This window comes from Nicotiana tomentosiformis, chromosome 3 (genome assembly GCF_000390325.3).
Source record: "Nicotiana tomentosiformis chromosome 3, ASM39032v3, whole genome shotgun sequence".
NCBI lineage: Eukaryota > Viridiplantae > Streptophyta > Magnoliopsida > Solanales > Solanaceae > Nicotiana > Nicotiana tomentosiformis.
Window position 1 is genome coordinate 10,751,717 of NC_090814.1, and position 11,816 is coordinate 10,763,532.

Here is an 11,816-nt window from a genome sequence, read left to right on the forward strand (position 1 = left end):
AAAACACTATAGGGGGTCATTTTGAAGGGTTTTCATTTGATATTTTAGAGAGAGGTGAGAGGATTTTAGAGAGAGAAAGTGAAGACTTAGTCATTTATCCATCAATTCTTGTTCAAGGTTTGAAGATTTAACAGGGATCTTGCTAGGGCTTCAAAGAGGTAAGAATTTCTTTCTTCAATTCTTCAATTTCGGGTTTGGAGTAAAGATGGGTGATTAATAGTATGCTTCTTGGGTGTAAGAGTATTATGTATACATACCAATAAGGTTGTGGAAGGATTGTTAAGTTCAAATGGGTAAGGATTGGGTTGAAAATGGTTGAAATCTTCATAGACTTTAATTGAAGATTTGAGGGTCGAGTTGATGTCGGATTTTTGTGCAATTTATATGGTTGGACTCGTGGTTGGATGGGCGTTCATATTCTGTAACTTTTGTCGGGTTCCAAGACGTGGGCACTACGGGTGATTTTTGAGTTAATTTCGGATTTTTTTGGAAAAATTAGTATTTTCTTATGGAATTAATTACAATAATTTGTATTGACTGAATCGAATTAATTGTGGCTAAATACGAGGCTTTCGGAGACCAATTCTTGTGGCAAGGGCATAGCGGAATAAATAATTACACGGGTTGAGGTAAGTAACAGTTTTAAATATTGTCGTGAGGGTATGAAACCCCGGATTTTGGTATCATGTGATTATTTTGGAGGTGACACACATGCTAGGTGATGAGCGTGTGGGCGTGCACCGAGGGGATTGTGACTTGGTCCTTCCCGGGAAACTGTAAAGTTGAATAATTTATTTTTAGCTATATGTCCTCTATGTGTTGATAAAATTTGACTGTAAATCATGTTAGAAATCGTGCTTGGGTTATGTGATGGTACTGTTGGGACCCACAGAGGTCGTGTACATGTTGAATTGCCTGCTAAATGCTATATTTGTTCAGTCTCTATTTTTAGTTGCACATTTTATCTCAGTCTCTGTTATTATTATTGATACATCATATCATTGTTGTTTGGGCTGATTTCATGATTATTGAGAGCCCGAGAGTCTGGAGAGATTTATGACTGAGGGAGGCCGAGGGCCTAATTGTGAGGATATATTATGGATTAGAGCTGCCCGCCTGCAGCAGGCCTTATTGGCTTATTATTGCACGTGAGTTGGCCGTGCAGCACGTGAGTTTGCCGTGCGGATCCTTATATTATTATTGCACGTGAGTTGGCTGTGCAGCACGTGAGTTGGCCGTGCGGATCTAGACATTTATATTATGGAACGTGAGTTGTCCGTGCAGCACGTGAGTTGTCCGTGCTTATAGTGCTTGGGTTTTAGGAGCCCCTCATGAGTCTATACACCCCCAGTGAGCGCGGGTACCCATTGAGAGTGAGTGATGAGGGCTGGGAGCCCAGTGAGTGATTGTTGTCCTAAGAGGTTGTACTTGATTTCCATTTGTTGTTCCACTTAGTTGCTACCTCTCATTGTTGTGAAATCTCTGAAAGATTGTTGATATAAGGATTACATGAACAGGAACTGTATAAAAGTTGATTTGACATTAAACTGCCAGATTTGATAGCATGTCTATTCTTTTGCTGGAATTACTGGGAATGAACCATAACTGTGTAGCTCGTTACTACCTTCAGTTCCTTATTTATTATTGTTACTTGCTGAGTTGGTTGTACTCATACTACACCCTGCACTTCGTGTGCAGATCCAGGTGTTCCCGGACATAGCGGGTGTTGATCCTTTCGCGCGGTTGAATTTCAGGAGATTTTGAGGTAGCTGCCATGTTCCGCAGACCTTGTTTCTCCTTCTCTATCTCTTTGTTCACTGTATTTGGTCTCAGACTATTATAGACTATATTTTCCAGACTTGTATTCATATTAGATTCTCATGTACTCAGTGACACCAGGTTTTGGGAGTGTTGTATCAGAAATTGCTAGATTTTTGGTATTATATTAAACGTTCCGTTTTTAAATTTAAAGGAAATCGTGGGTTATTGATGTTGTCGGCTTGCCTAGTACTGAGATAGGTGCCATCACGACAGGTTAGGATTTTTGGGTCGTGACAACCGCTTACCATACAGAGCCTCATACGGTGCCATCTGGATGCTCGACTGATAATTGTTGTTGTAGGAAAACTCCGCCAGTGGCAAGAACTGATCCCAAGAACCTCCAAAATCCATTATGCACGCGCGAAGCATATCCTCTAATATCTGAATAGTGCGTTCGGACTGTCCATCCGTCTGAGGTTGAAATATTGTGCTCAACTTCACTCGAGTTCCCAACTCATACTGCACGGCCCTCCAGAACTGTGATGTAAACTGCGTGCCCTGATCAGAGATAATAGATACTGGTACGCCATGAAGCCTCACGATCTCGCGGATATACACTCGAGCCAACTGCTCGGAAGAATAGGTAGTCATCACAGGAATGAAATGAGCTGACGTGGTGAGCCTGTCCACAATCACCCAAACTGCATCAAACTTCCGCTGAGTCCGTGGAAGCCCAATAATGTAATCCATAGTGATCCGCTCCCATTTTCTACTCCGGAATCTCTAATTTCTGAAGCAACCCACCCGGTCACTGATGCTCACACTTCACCTGCTGGCAATTTAGACACCGAGCAATATACTCCACTATGTCCTTCTTCATTCTTCTCCACCAGTAATGCTGTCTAAAGTCCTGATACATCTTTGCGGCACCCGGATGAATAGAATACCGCGAACTGTGAGCCTCCTAGAGAATCAACTCACGCAAACCATCTACATTGGGCACACATAGCATGCCCTGCATCCTCAATGCATCATCATCCCCAATAGTGACCTCCTTAGCATCACCGTGATGGACCGTGTCTTTAAGGACAAGCGGGTGGGGGTCATCATACTGATGCTCCTTGATACGATCATAAAGAGAAGACCGAGATACCACATAAGCCAATACTCAACTCGACTCAAAAACATCCAATCTAACGAACTGGCTGGCTAAGGCCTGAACATCTAATGCCAATTGCCTCTGTGCTCCTGGAAGATATGCTAAGCTCCCCAAACTCTTAGCCCGGCGACTCAAGGCATTGGCTACCACATTGGCCTTCCCGGGATGGTACAAAATGATGATATCATAGTCCTTAAGAAGCTCCAACCACCTCCGCTGACGCAAGTTAAGATTCTTCTGTTTGAACAGATACTGCAAACTCTGGTGAGCAGTGTAAATCTCACAATGGACGCCGTACAAATAGTGCCGCCAAATCTTCAAGGCATGAACAATAGCTGCTAACTCAAACTCATGGACAAGATAGTTCTTTTCATGGGGCTTCAACTGGCACAAAGCATAAGCAATAACTCTGCACTCCTGCATCAGAACACACCCAATACCGATCCGAGAAGCATCACAATACAGTGTATACGAACCAGAAGCTGATGGTAGAACTAGAACTGGAGACGTGGTCAAAGTAGTCTTGAGCTTCTAAAAGCTCTCCTTGCACTCATTCGACCACCTGAAAGGAGCACCCTTTTGGGTCAATTTGGTCAAGGGCGATGCGATAGATGAGAAACCCTCTACAAAACGACGGTAATAACTAGCCAAACCAAGAAAACTCCGAATCTTCGTGGCTGAGGACAGTCTGAGCCAACTCTGAACTGCCTCTATCTTCTTCAAAACTACCTGAATACCCTCACTGGACACCACGTTCCCCAAGAACACCACTAAACTGAGCCAAAACTCACACTTGGAGAACTTTGCATAAAGCTTTTCCTCCCGCAACTGATGCAACACGATCCGCAAATGCTGGGCATGCTCTTCATAGCTACGAGAGTACACAAGGATATCATCAGTAAATACAATAACGAACGAGTCAAGATAAGGTTGAAACACACTGTTCATCAGATGCATAAATGCTGCTGGGGCATTGGTCAGCCTAAATGACATCCCAAGGAACTCATAATGACCATAACGAGTCATGAAAGTTGTCTTAAGAATATCTGAGTCCCGAATCTTCAACTAGTAATATCCTGACCGTAAATCAATCTTAGAGAACACCCTCGCTCCCTGTAGCAGGTCAAATAGATCTTCAATACGCAACAAATGATACTTGTTCTTGATTGTGACTTTGTTCAACTGCCTGTAATCAATGCACATTCTTATAGTACCATACTTCTTCATAAATAGAATTGGTGCACCCCAAGGTGACACGCTAGGCTGAATAAACCACTTATCAAGGAGTTCCTGGAGATGCTCCTTCAATTCCTTTAACTCAGTCGGTGCCATACGATACGGTGGAATAGAAATGGGCTGAGTGTCGGGCACATATAAATACCGAAGTCAATATCCCTGTCAGGCGGCATGCCCGGCAGGTCTGCAGGAAACACATCCGGAAAATCTCGCACCACCGGAACAGAACCAATAGCAGGGGTCTCTTCACTAACATCCCTCATAATGGCCAGATAAGATAGACAACCCTCATCAACCATTCGCTAAACCTTCAAGTATGAAATCACTGGGAACATAGTCTATAGAGCCGCTCCACTCAACACTCGGCAACCCCGGCATCGCCAACATCACGGTCTTTGCGTGACAATCTAGAACCGCACGACATGGAGACAACCAGTCCATACCAAAAATCATGTCAATATCGACCAGACTAAGCAACAAGAGATTTACTCTGGTCTCCAGGCTCCCAATAGTCACCACACATGACCGATATACTCGGTCCACAATAATAGTATCGCCTACCGAAGTAGATACATGAATAGATGGAACTAGAGACTCACGGGGCATATCCAGATAATGAGCGAAATACGAGGAAACATATAAATAAGTGGAACGAGGATCAAATAGTACAGAGGCATCTCTGTGGCAAACTGAGACAATACCTATGATTACAGTGCCCAAAGCAATGACATCTGGTCTGGCGGGAAGAACATAGAATCGGGCCTAACCGCCACTCGATCAGCCTCCCCCTCTAGGGTGACCTCGAGATGACTGGGCCCCACCTTGAGCTGGCTGAGCGGGTGGTTAAGTAACTGGTGCTGAAGCTGTAGTTTGACTCCTCTACTGAGCCAGACCTCCCGTAAGGGTAGGAAAATACCTTCTGATATGGACAAACTCTCCACACTCATAGTAACTCCCCGTTGCTGGTGGTGGGGACTAGAGGGGGCACCGAGCACTGGGATAACTGGTAGAAGGACCTAGCATAGATGAGCTCTGAACCGATAGAGCACGGGACAAACTCTGAGCTGGAAGGGCACCGTGGGATGAGTGACCATGCTAGTAACTGTGTGAAACATGGCCAGATGATGCACCACGGTGAACTGGGCGAGCTGTTTGAGCATGCCTGTAAGGACGACCCCTGCTGTGGTAGAACTGACCCCTAGAAGGAACACTGCTGAATCCACCCTATCCATAAGGCCTCTTGGCCTCCCTCTCAACCTGCTCCTGGCTGCAAACCATCTCAATCTAACGAGCAATGTCGACAACCTCATCAAATATAGCCCCATACACTCTCTCTCTACCATAAGCAATCGCAGCTGAAAAGTGGGGCCATCAATGAACCTCCTGATCCTCTCCCTGTCGGTGGGAACCAACCAGACGGCATGATGGGCCAACTCAGAAAATCTCATCTCATACTGCATCACGGACATGTCACCCTAACAAATCTGCTCGAACTGCCTGCGGAGCTCCTCTCTGTGGGACTGAGGCACAAACTTCTCCAGAAAGAGAACGGAGAACTCCTGCCATGTAAGTGATGTTGCGCCGACTGGCCTATGCCTCTCATAAGCCTCCAACCAACTAAAGGCAGCCCCAAAGAACTGAAAAGTAGTGAACGAGACCCCACTGGTCTCCAGAAAACCTACTATAAGGAGAATCCTCTGATACTTGTCAATGAAACCCTGGGCATCCTCCGCCTCTGTACCACTGAAAGATGGAGGCTGGAGTCTCTCAAACCTCTCCAATCTTTGCTGCTCGTCATTAGACATAACAGGAACCACATGGGCCTGAGCAGCTATAACCGGCTGGGCTGGTAGTGCCCCCGGTATCTGAAGTCCCTGCACCACCTGATCTAGAGTACGGGCAACAAGGGTATGAGTACCTCCCCCGGCCTGAGAAGTGGCAGGTGTAGCCTGAGCCGAAACCACATGAGCAAGGCCAGTGCAAACTGTCAATATCTGAGCTAAGGCCTCCTGAAGGCCTGGAATCACCATGGGCACAGGTGGGGCCTGAGCTGGTCCCACAGGCTCATCCACAATTGGAACCTACTCCTGAACTGGGGCAACTGGCGTATCTTTAGGTTTTGCCCTAGCTGCACCTCTACCCCTATCGCGGCCTCTACCGCGACCTCGGCCTCTCACGGCCCTGACTGGTGGTATTGGTGGCTGTCTACCCTGCCCAGTAGTACGTGTACTCACCATCTGTGTGAGAATAGAACAACAAAAGTTTAGTTACCAGAATCAAAAGATTCACACGACAAGAATTCAAAACTCTACTCAAACTGCTCATGAGTCGTGAGACATATGTAACCTAGGCTCTGATACCAGCTTGTCATGATCCAAATCTTAACCTGTCGTGATGGCGCCTATCGATGGTACTAGGCAAGCCGTCATTTCTAAATACTCCAAATATTTAACAGAAAAATAATAGACATTTGAAATAGGCTATCCCAGACGGTTGTTGTATTATCATGGTAGTCCTTAGTAAATGCTTATGCACCTGTGACACCGGGTTTTTGGGATGATCTAGAATTTGTTTGTGATTTTGCTTAGCATTTACACACTTTTATTATCTATTCTATGTAAATTTCTAGTTTACATTATTTTAATGCGTTAATTTCCTTATCTAATGAAATTCACGATTTTGAAAATAATAAAATGGATAATTAAGTTGGTAGTTCACCGTTGGCTTGCCTAACGTCGACGTTGGGCGCCATCACGACCCATAGTGGGAATTGGGTCATGACAGATGATGGTATGCTATAATCTCATATTTTAGTCTCTTATTGCACTCCAATTTACTACACTTTATTCGTTTTGAGCTTTAATGATAGTGTTTCACACTAATTGTGTGTTGTATGCCTTGAAGGAGTGATTCCAAACTATGTAGATGTTATGGAATGAATTCAAGTGATTTGGAGATTTCAAGTCTGAGTAAAAGACCAAGATATTAAGCCGAGATCGTGTTCGACGGTCGAGGACCAAATCTGGATGTCAAAAATTGAGATTTGAGCTGTACTCTAAGAAAAGTTCACTAGTGCGGCGCGCCGCGGCTATGCAAATTTCCTGCTGCATGTCAGAACTAGCTCGCTGGATTTCCCCACTAATGCCCCACATGGCACGTCGCTCCATGAGACACGCCTCTGCAATTTTTACAGAGTGACAATCCTATTTCTGCTAGGAGAAGGTAATTTCGTCTGGGCCCGACCCTACTTGGTATAAATACATGAAAAAATATTATTTTCTGGAAATTTGACATACGTTTGACCTATGGAGGCTAAGGAGGAGTTGGAAGAACACGAGCACAAGGATTTCATCATTCCTTCCTCACTCAAGACACGAGTTTTGATCGAATTTATGTTTTCCTATACTTTAATTTTATTTGTGATGAATTGCTCCATATCTATGGAGTAGTTCTCTTTAGAGTTTGATGGATTTGGTGTATTGATGATTGTTTGTGGGTTATAACTCTAGTTTTATGTATTAAATTATTTTGGATGATTTAATTATTGCATCAACATTCACTTGTTCATGTAATCGAGGGAGGCATAACTTGTGATATCTTTGCATTATATTGTTGGTTGAGTTCATTAATCCTTCTTAGTAATCGGAAGAGGCTAGTTGAATCATTGATTAAACCTAGTTAGGAGAATAATCGAAAGAGGTTTTCCTAAAGACCATTTCACTACGCATTCTTGCATATCTTAACGTGCTTAAATTGGTTCTTCTTGTGAGGCTAAGACTTAATCGAGAGAGGAGTTTTTGCTGAACGTTTGAACTAATAATTGAGTGAATTCGAGAGACTAAAGTTAGATCCCAAACAATTATCTTGCACCTATCCTATCAATCCCTATTTTCTCCCACTGATAACTTCCTTGCTTACTTTTGTTGTGATAGTCATTAGTCAATACATTAGATTCTTAGTTAAATTTAGTTAGAAACTATATAAATCTCAATTGTTGATTCTCTTGGATAGCAATCAAACTAGAAACTAAGAAAATATTGTTTAACTCCTATCGCTATGGATACGATATTATATTATACTATCTTTGACTAGCGAGCATAATTTAAGTGTCTGTTTTGAGCTCGTCAAATTTTGTAGTCCTAATTCGGGAATTTTTCTTTTTAGTTAATTTTATTTTTTTCTCTTTTCACATTTGATGTTCTTGGTTTGTGCGCAAGTTACAGATTAGATTGGTGCATGACTCGAGCTTCTACGAAGGAAGTGCTACCATATGAGCTAGAAATTGAAAAGCGACTGCGACAACTGAGGAAGGAAAGAAATCACACCGAGACGTTAGAAAAGGTTGAGAAATCCTCAATCAAAGAAGATATATCTGGAAACGGTGATGATATTGTAGATTTGGCTGGAAGAGAAGAAACCCAACGACGAGAACAAGATACACGGGATGCTGAGGAAGCAGCTATGAGAGATTCACAGATTATCTATGAAGAAGAGAGGGGTCGTAGGATTGCTCAAAATCAATATTTGGGTGCAGACCAGTTCATAAATATAGCTCCCATGCCTAGAATACCACTTGGCGATTATGCTAGACCAGTCTACAATCAAGGTTTATCAAGTGTTAGACCACCTCCAATTACAGCAAGCAATTTCCAGTTGAAGCAATGGTTGCTTCAAACTCTTTAGAATTTATGTGTCTTCAGAGGGAAACCAAACGAAGATCCAAACACATATCTAATGGACTCCGAGGAGAATATGAACACTTTTAAATACAATGGTGTTTCACGCGATGCAGTGTACTTAAGCGAATTTCCCTTCACACTCAAAGATGATGCAAAGCAGTGGCTTCGAAGCTTGCCCGCGGGTTCGATTAGAACATGAGAGGAGATGACCATAAAATTCCTTGATAAATATTTCTCCTCAGCCAAAACGGGCAAGTTTAGAACAGAAATCCAAAACTTCTGCCATAAAGATACTGAAACTGTTTTTGAAGCATAGGAGAGGTTTAAGGAGATTGTTAGAAAGTGTCAACATAACAGAATTGAACTCTGGATACAACTCCAATACTTTTGGGATAGATTCTCACCGGCCTCGCATTGAACATTGAGCAATACAACTGAAGGTTTGTTGATAAAGAAGAATCCAGAGGAGATAGTTACAATTCTTGATGAGTTATTTGAAGATGCAAATCAGTGGCCCTCTGAGAGTGCTGAAAGAAGAAGATCAACTGGTGTTCACCAGGTTGATGCTAACACATCTGTGCAGGTACATCTTGATGTTATAGCCAAAGAGATAAGGAAGCTGGCCTTAGCCTCAATACAAAATGAGCGTCATGCAGCATATGATATGTATGGATGAGGACACCCTACTCATGAGTGTCAAGCCTCAACGGAGGAAGTAAATGTTGTGGGGGAACTACAATTTTAATGCAATGATTCATAGGCACCCCGGTTTTGCATGGAGCTCACTTGGAGGTACGGCGAATGCTTGGCAACAAAATAACTCTAGACCACAGGGACAAGGAGCTCTATCATACCAAAATTAGCAGAGGCGGCAATTTCAGCCTCAACAACCTATTCAGCCTGGTCTAGAGGATCTAATGAAGGCTTTCATTATCAAGACATATGAGAGGCTGGACGCTCATGTAGCAGCTATCAAAGAATTGGGCACTGGTTTACGAAACCTAGAGAGATAAGTGGGACAGATTGCAATAATATTATCTGAGAGGGTTCCAGGTACACTCCCCACTGACACTGAAAAGAATCCGAAAGAAATAGTGAATGGTGTAACTCTGAGAAGTGGGCAAGTGTTGAAAGATCCCACCCCGATCCAAAAAGAGGTGATACTTGAAAAAGAAAGTGGGGAGCAACTGAAGAATTATGTTGATAAAAACAAAAAAGGCCCGATGAAAACTGAGAAGAAGAAGAAGAAGAAGAAGAAGAAAGAAAAATGGAGAAGGGAGGAACCTGAGAAGAGCGAGCATATGCATGCTTTACCTTTTCCCCAAAAACTATATAGAGAAAGGCTGGACAAGCAATTTGAGATATTTCTAGATGTGCTGAAACAGGTTCATGTGAACTTACGATTCATAGAAGTGCTCTCACAAATGCCTACTTATGCCAAATTCTTGAAGGAGATCCTTACAACGAAAAGGAAAATTGAGGAGACTTTAGTAGTCAAGCTCATAGAGCGTTGCAGTGCAACAACAAATGAAAGCAAGTACAACCTCTCAAGGCAACAGTCACTCAACCTTTCTCAATAGCTCAATCACTAGGCTCTCAACTCTCAACACTCCCACTCAATAGTACCTGCGCTCACTAGGGGTGTACAGACTCCGTAGGGGTTCCTTCAGCCCAAGCGCTATATCGCTGCGGCATGCGGTCCTATCCTATATAAATAGCCATAAGGCTCGTTGCGGCGTGCAACCCTATATATATATATATACAACCCTAAGGCTCGTTGCGACGTGCAACCTGATCCATATATACAGCCCTAAGGCTCGTTGCGGCGTGCAACCCGATCCATATATACAGCCCTAAGGCACGTTGCGGCGTGCAACCCGATCCATATATACATGCATATAGCTCACAGCTCGACACTCAGGCCCTAACTCAGTCACCAACCTCTCCAGTCTCTCGGGCTCTCAGAAATCATAAAAATCAGCCCAAGCAAAGATAATATAATGTATTAGCAAGAACAAAAAGAGACTGAGATATGATACACAAGTAAACCATGATTGAGTACAAAACAACAATTAGCAATTAATTCAACGAGCACATGACCACTACGGTACCACAACTGTGTAGTCACATAGCCTAAGCATGACTCCTAACATGATTTGCAGTCAAATTTCTATTACACAGGGAGAGCATATAGCTAACAACAAGTTGTTCAACTTTACAGTTCCACAGAATGGACCAAGTCACAATTCCTACGGTGCACGCCCACACGCCCGTCACCTAGCATGTGCGTCACCACCAAACAATCATATAACAACAAAATCCGGGGTGTCATACCCCCAGGACCATATTTAAAACTGTTACTTACCTCAATCCGAGCCAAAACTCTACTCCAAAATGCCCTTGCCTCACGAATCGGCCTCCAAACGTCCCGAATCTAGCCACAAGCAATACAATATAATCAATACGGCTAAAGGAATTAATTCCATAAGAAAAATACGAATTTTAAGCCAAAATCTAAAATTGTTCCTAAGTCGCCCCCGGGCCCGCGTCTCGAAATACGATAAAAATCATAAAACTTGAAAGCCCATTCACTCACCAGTCTAACCATAACCAATTTATCAAAATCCGACATCCAATGGCCATTCAATTCCCCAAAATTAACTCTCCAAATCCCTAACCTGAAACCCCCAAATTTCACCTCAAAAACTCACCAACTAGGTGTAAAATCAGTGGGGAACCAAGATTATTGACTAAAAACAAGTACAATAAGCTTACCTCAAGAATCCCCTCGAAAACCCTCTCCAAAATTGCCTATGACCGAGTTCAAAATGTTAAAATGAAGCCAAAATCACGAACTCTCGTTTTTAAACATTCTGCCTAGGCCTTTCGCACCTGCGGAACCACTTCTTCGGAGTTCGCTTAACCAGTTTCCTCCACTTCTGCGAACGTGGGACCGCATTTGCGTACATCAAAGGTGAGGA

General features: G+C 43.2%; 1 non-coding gene across 1 annotated transcript; it reads right to left on the minus strand.

Annotated features, from left to right (window-relative positions):
- Positions 1–9,088: 9,088 nt before the first annotated feature.
- LOC117275595 (small nucleolar RNA R71) lies at positions 9,089–9,195 on the minus strand. Its single transcript, XR_004505784.1, has one exon. It is a non-coding gene; the product is annotated as a small nucleolar RNA R71 (small nucleolar RNA).
- Between the last annotated feature and the right edge of the window lie 2,621 nt (positions 9,196–11,816).